Raw genomic sequence first — 6,938 nt, forward strand, 5'->3', positions numbered from 1 at the left:
ACTTATGCATCTTGTCAAAGATTCTCAGGAAAAGCTCTGCCGGTAAAACCTTAAACCCTTACCGATATAGGCTTACTAGATTGTATGATTGATGGTATGATGAAGGAATAAGTATCCGGTAGAATACTAAGGGGGGGGGGGGGGGGTGAGTCAGTATATTGAAAAACTGATATAAAGTTCCCAAACTCAAACTCAGTCAAACAAAGTAAACATATCTCAGTCAAGATCAATATTCATAAGAATACTTGACATCAACCGGTTTAACTGTTATGACAACTTTAACAGTAAACATCAATAATGCTTAATCATAACTCAACATATTCAACTCTCAATGCTTCCACATAACATGCCTTATCAGAAATTAACCACACCAACAAATAAGATCACGACCACAAAAGCATTCACCACTTGACACAAATGCTTATACGTGGAAAACCCAAATAGGTAAAAACCACAGTGAGCTGAGACTCACAAGGATAGCTATCTGAACTCTTCTGAAGTTCGCCCTGTTAGGAGCCAAGCTTGTTAAAGCTTTACAATAAGTCATGTTAAGAACTAATTCTGGTTAGGAATCACCTGGTTAAGGGATTTACAAATATGCCTTGATTAAAAGTAAATACCCTGTTAGGAGTAACCTCACTGGAGGATTTAAGAATCCAAGCCAATGGACCACCTTGTTAGAGGATTTAATGAGTAACCAAGGTTGTTAGAGCTTACCCGGTTAAGGGATTTCACTTCTGCTGTAATTGTTAGAAAACAACAGGTTTTCTTGATATGTCTGAGTAGCACTACATTTGCTTGATCAGATCCTTCTAAGCTTCAGTCTGCCTTCACTCAAAGTGCAGATCCATTCACTGGTTAGGCAACTACACACTCAACAGGTTTTCATCAATCTTGCCAACAACCTTTACAAACAACTTCATCGACCTTAAATAAAAATCAGTTAGGTCGGTAACACAACAAAAACTTAATTCTCATCATCGAGATTACAAACAAGTCGATACAATCCTGACCGTTAGAAATCATGACAATCTCTTCATATTCTTCAAAAAAATTCCAACCGCTCCATGATCACTGGTTCATCGGACTTTGTAACTCATCTCACGTTGTGCATTAGATGCAATCCACTTTGCTCCTTCCCTAGACAAAAACAAACACGCCAACACAATTTGAACATATCCTCATTCAATTATTACACGTGTTTCCATCATTACCGCTTATCACATAATAAACCACCAAACTTGATCGGTTAGGGTTTAACAGCTGATAGAGTTTACCTGTTACATTACATAGAAAGGTTTAACCCTTTACACCGATTCATCTGTTCGACTCACAAACTTAACATACCGGTTTACAACATCTTCCACAAAGCTCTCCTTATCGGTTACTAGCCAATATAAAAAATAACAATATCAACAATAACATGAATACCATTATCGGTTCAATTGACATCAATGACAACATATCATTAATGCAATCTTTATGCAAAATACCAACAAACTCAAAATGCCAACAATCTCCCCCTTTGGCATTGATGGCAATACAAATATCAACGCCTCTGATTGCTCTGTATTCACCTTAACAAATCCCAAGTATTCACCTTGCTCTGTCTGTCTTCAACCTGCCGCTGGTTCACCTAATCAGACACATAATTCTTCTCCTTAATCACATAATTCTTCTCCCCCTTTGACAACAATGCCAAAGTGAAAGTAAAACATGTAATTCTGTTCTCACTGTGTATCAACATCATTCTGCAACTTGATGCTCCCCCTATGGAATACATCCACTTCTTTATCAATCCATATAAAATTCTGCAAGTGGTTCAGGGACTGATGCAATCAACATCATGCTCAACTAACTTCATGAAGAGGGAGAAACCCCAATTGACTTCTAAGATACTCGAAAGTGGTATGAGGCAGAAGTTTGGTAAAGATATCTGCAAGCTGCTCCTTGGTAGAAACATGCTCCAAGATAACATCTTTACTTTGAACTTTTTACCTCAAGAAGTGATATTTCAATTCAATGTGCTTAGTCCTTGTGTGCAAAACAAGATTTTTAGAAATGTTTATTGCACTTGTATTATCACACAAAATCTGTATCGGTTCTGAGATTTCCATCTTGAAACCTTCCAAAATGTGCCTCATCCACATAGCTTGTGTACAATTCATATAAGCTGCTACATATTCAACTTCAACAGTAGATTGTGAAGTGCAACTCTGCCTTTTACTACTCCATGAGACTAGTCTTCCTCCTAGAAAGAATGCTCCACCGGTAGTACTTTTCCGGTCATCAATATTTCCTGCCCAATCAACATCTGTGTATGCTTTCAAATCAAAATTTCCACCATATGGATACCATAACCCATAGTCAACAATACCTTTTAGATATCTAAAAATTCTCTTGGTTGCCATCAGATGTGCCTCTTTTGGATTCTTCTGAAATCTAGCAACAATACCAACCGCATGGGCAATATTCGGTCGACTGTGAACAACATAGTGTAATTTGCCAATCATTGACCTGTATTCCTTTTCATCTACAGAATTCGATGCATCTTCCTTGGACAATTTACAACCTGCAACCATTGGGGTTCCAATTGGTTTACAGTCACTCATACCGAAAGTCTTCAAAATCTCTTTCACATACTTGGATTGAGTAATGAAAATACCATTCTTCATCTGTTGTATCTGTAAGCCTATGAATTTTTTTATTTCCCCTACTAATGACATCTCAAATTCATTCTTCATTTCATCTGCAAAACAATTACTCATGTCATCATTACCTCCAAATATAATGTCATCTACAAATACTTCATTCACCAGTTTTTATCTCCTTCAGACTTGAGATAAATGTTGTTGTCATCACTGGTTCTAGCAAATCCTATCTTCACCAAATGAGTATGAAGCCGTTCATATCATGCTCTGGGTACTTGCTTTAATCCATACAAGGCTTTATGCAATTTGCATACCATGTCTTCCTTATCTGTCAATGCATAACCATCAGGCTGCTCTATAAAAACCTCTTCTTTCAGTATCCCATTCAAGAATGTAGACTTAACATCCATCTGGTATACCTTGAACTTCTTATGAGCTGCAAATGCAAGCAATGTTCTAACACCTTCCAGTGTTGCTACTGGTGCAAAAGTTTCTCCATAATCCTCTCCTTCTTGCGCATATCCTTTGCATACTAATCTTGCCTTATTGCGAACTACAACACCATCTTCATTTAATTTGTTTCTGAACACCCATTTAGTACCTATAACATTCTTGTTTACCGGTCGAGGTACCAGGGTCCAAGTGTTGTTCTTCTCAATTTGATCCAACTCCTCCATAGCTTTCACCCAATGATCATCACCAAATGCCTCCTTAGCACTTCTAGGTTCAAAGGTGGAGATCATGCAAGAGTTTTCTCTTATTCTCCTTCTAGTTAATACATCGCCATCCTTATCTCCAATTGTCTGTTCAGGACTGTGATTCAGTCTCACATACCTAGGAATAATATGATCATTCTCTTCAGGTTCAGCTTCTTCATTATCATCTTCCTTTGAATTTATTTGTTCCGGTTGAACAAGTACACCAAGATTTGCTTTACTAGTTTCTGATTTAACAGTTTCAGGTTCCAAGAGCAAAATGCAAGGATCTTCATTCTTCTTTTCAAAACCGGTTCCTTTTGAAATTTCAGGACATTCATCTACACGAACATCAACACTTTCAACAATTTTTTGTGTCCGGTTGTTGAACCATTTATAGGCCTTACTCTTGGTGGAATAGCCAAGAAATATGCCTTCATCACTCTTAGCTTCAAACTTGCTTACGTAATCGCCTCTTTTAGTAAAACATTTGCTTCCAAATATCGTAAAATAGCTAACATTAGGTGTTCTCACATACCAGTACTCATATGGGATCTTGTCCTTACCTCTTTTCACCAGAACTCGGTTCATTGTGTACACAGCTACAGCTTCTTTCCAAAATATTTTTGATACACTTCCTTGTATCAACATAGTCCTAGCAGCTTCAACCACTGATCGGTTGTTTCTCTTTGTTATACCATTCTGCTGTGGTGTCCTTGGTGTAGAAAGCTGCCGCTTGATATCGTTATCATCACAATATTTAGTGAACTCTACGGAAGTGAACTCACCGCCTTGATCTGTTCTTAGACATTTTATCTTTTTGCCACTCTCTTTCTGAGCTAAGGCTCTGAATGCCTTGAATTTACCAAAAGCTTCATTCTTATCTTTCAAGAATGTGACCCGCATCATCCTTGAACAATCATCAGTGAAGATCATGAAGTATTTGTCACCTTGAATGCTTCTTGTTCTTATTGGTCCACATAGGTTTTTTATGAACCAAATCTAACAAGTGCTTTGCTGAGAAGGACTTTCTCTTAAAAGTCGAAGAAGTCATCTTTCCTAGTTGACATTATTTACAAAGAGCATTAACCGTTTTGTCTAGCCGAGGCAGACCTCTTACTGTCTTAGACTTGCTTACTTTAACAATATTGTCAAAATTTATATGACAAAATCTCCTATGCCAAAACCAGCTATCATCTATTTTTGCAATCAAACAATTGCTAACTTTAGGATTGAGATGAAATAGATTACCTCTGGTCTGTTTCCCGGTTGCAATCAATTCACCTTTGTTGTCAAAGATTTTGCACATTCCATTTCTAAACTCCAGTGGGTATCCTCTGTCATTAAGTTGTGCCACACTTAAAAGATTGTGCTTTAGGCCTTCAACCCAATAGATATCGTCAGCACTGCTCTTCCCATTAAGAGAAATAACTCCCCTACCTTTAACCATACAGGGTGAGTCATTGCCAAATCTGACAGTACCGCCATCAAATTCCTTCAGGGAAAGAAATTTGCTCTGATCATCGGTCATGTGATATGAACAACCACTATCAATGATCCAATCATCAGAGTTATCCATTTTGGATACTAGTGCCTTCTGATATGATATTCCTTCCTCAATAGCTACAAACACAATATCTTCACTAGCATCATCATCAGATTCTTCATCAGTAATACCACTGTCAATAGCTACAAGACAATCTCCCTTGCCTTTACCCTTGTATTTCTTAAATTTGTCTCTCTTGTATTCATTTTCACCATTAGGGCAATTTGCTACTATATGACCAATCTTGTTGCATGCAAAACATTTTAAAGGTAGCTTACCTCTATATTTACCAGTGCCTCTAGGCAGTCATTTTGCCAACAATGCTTCAAGTTTCACTAAGTTGTCTTCATCTTCAACATCTCTATTGGATCTAGATTCATAGTTATGGCCGATATCTCTACTTCTCATAGATGGGTTAGAGACAGAAGCTCTAAATGCAGATTCTGATTTCCGTACACTACCATCATAGCCATTTAGTTCAAAAGCAGTAAGTTTGCCAATAATAGAGTCAAGAGTTACCTTTGTCTTGTCAATGGATTTCAGCTCCTGAATAGCTGCAACTCGTATAGCATAGACCGACAGCAGGGTTCTTAGTACCTTACTGATTATTGTGACATCTTCCACTTTCCCTCTTGCAATCTTTATCTCACCAACTATCTCTTTAATCCTTTGACCGTACTGCTGGATATTCTCACCTTCAGACATTCTCATGTCGTCAAACTTTCTTCTTAAACTCTCCTCTTTGGCAATCTTAACATGTTCATCACCGCTATAAATCTCTTCTAATTTCTTCCATACTTCATATGCAGTTTCAAGACCATGAACATCTACATATTCAACATCAGACAAGGAACCAATAATAGCTTCGAATGTCTGGTGATTTTCTTGTTGTTCTTTCTTTTGATCATCAGTCAGGGGTCCAATAGGTGTAGTATACTTATTTTCTATATGATCCCAATACTGACTACTAAGACTATTAATGTAAATTTTCATTCTGTGACTCCATATTCTATAGTTATCTTTGTTGAACTTCGGATCTTCTTTCATCATCATGATCTACAAGATCTTTTCCTCAAGCTGTTAGGCTTTTAGATTAAGACCTAAGATGCTTTGATACCAATTGATGGTATGATGAAGGAATAAGTATCTGGTAGAATACTGAGAGAGGGGGGGCGGCGGGGGGGGGGGGGGCGGAGGGTGGAGGGGTGAATCAGTATATTGAAAAATTGATACAAAGTTCCTAAACTCAAACTCAGTCAAACAAAGGAAACATATCTCAGTCAAGATCAATATTCATAAGAATACTTGACATCAACCGGTTTAACTGTTATGACAAGTTTAACAGTAAACAACTTCAATATTGTAAACATCAACAATGCTTAATCATAACTCAACATATTCAACTCTCAATGCTTCCACATAACATGCCTTATCAGAAATTAACGACATCAACAAATAAGATCACAACCACAAAAACATTCACCACTTGACACAAATGTTTATATGTGGAAAACCCAAATAAGTAAAAACCACGGTGAGATGAGACTCACAAGGATAGTTATCTGAACTCTTTTGAAGTTCGCTCTGTTAGGAGCCAAGCCTGTTAAAGCTTTACAATAAGTCTTGTTAAGAACTAATTCCGGTTAGGAATCACCCGGTTAAGGGATTCACAAATATGCCTTGATTAAAAGCTCAATACCCTGTTAGGAGGAACCTCGTTGGAGGATTTAAGAATCCAAGCTAATGGACCACCTTGTTAGAGGATTTAATGAGTAACCAAGGTTGTTAGAGCTTACCTGGTTACAGAGATTACTTTAGTGGCGAATATTCGCCAATGGCGAATTTTTCACTTCGGCCATGTCGGAAATGACAAATATTTTGTACCGTCTGGGGGTGGCCATGTCGCCATAACATTATCAATTTCCGTCAAAGTCACAGCCCGATCGCCATATGTTTTATGCAAATAAATGTTTCTATGCGATGATTTCGCCAATATAATATATGGTGGACACACGGTAAATTTAATTGTTTCGCCTACACTCTCCG

The sequence above is a fragment of the Cryptomeria japonica genome, chromosome 9 (genome assembly GCF_030272615.1).
Source record: "Cryptomeria japonica chromosome 9, Sugi_1.0, whole genome shotgun sequence".
NCBI classification, from domain to species: Eukaryota; Viridiplantae; Streptophyta; class Pinopsida; order Cupressales; family Cupressaceae; genus Cryptomeria; species Cryptomeria japonica.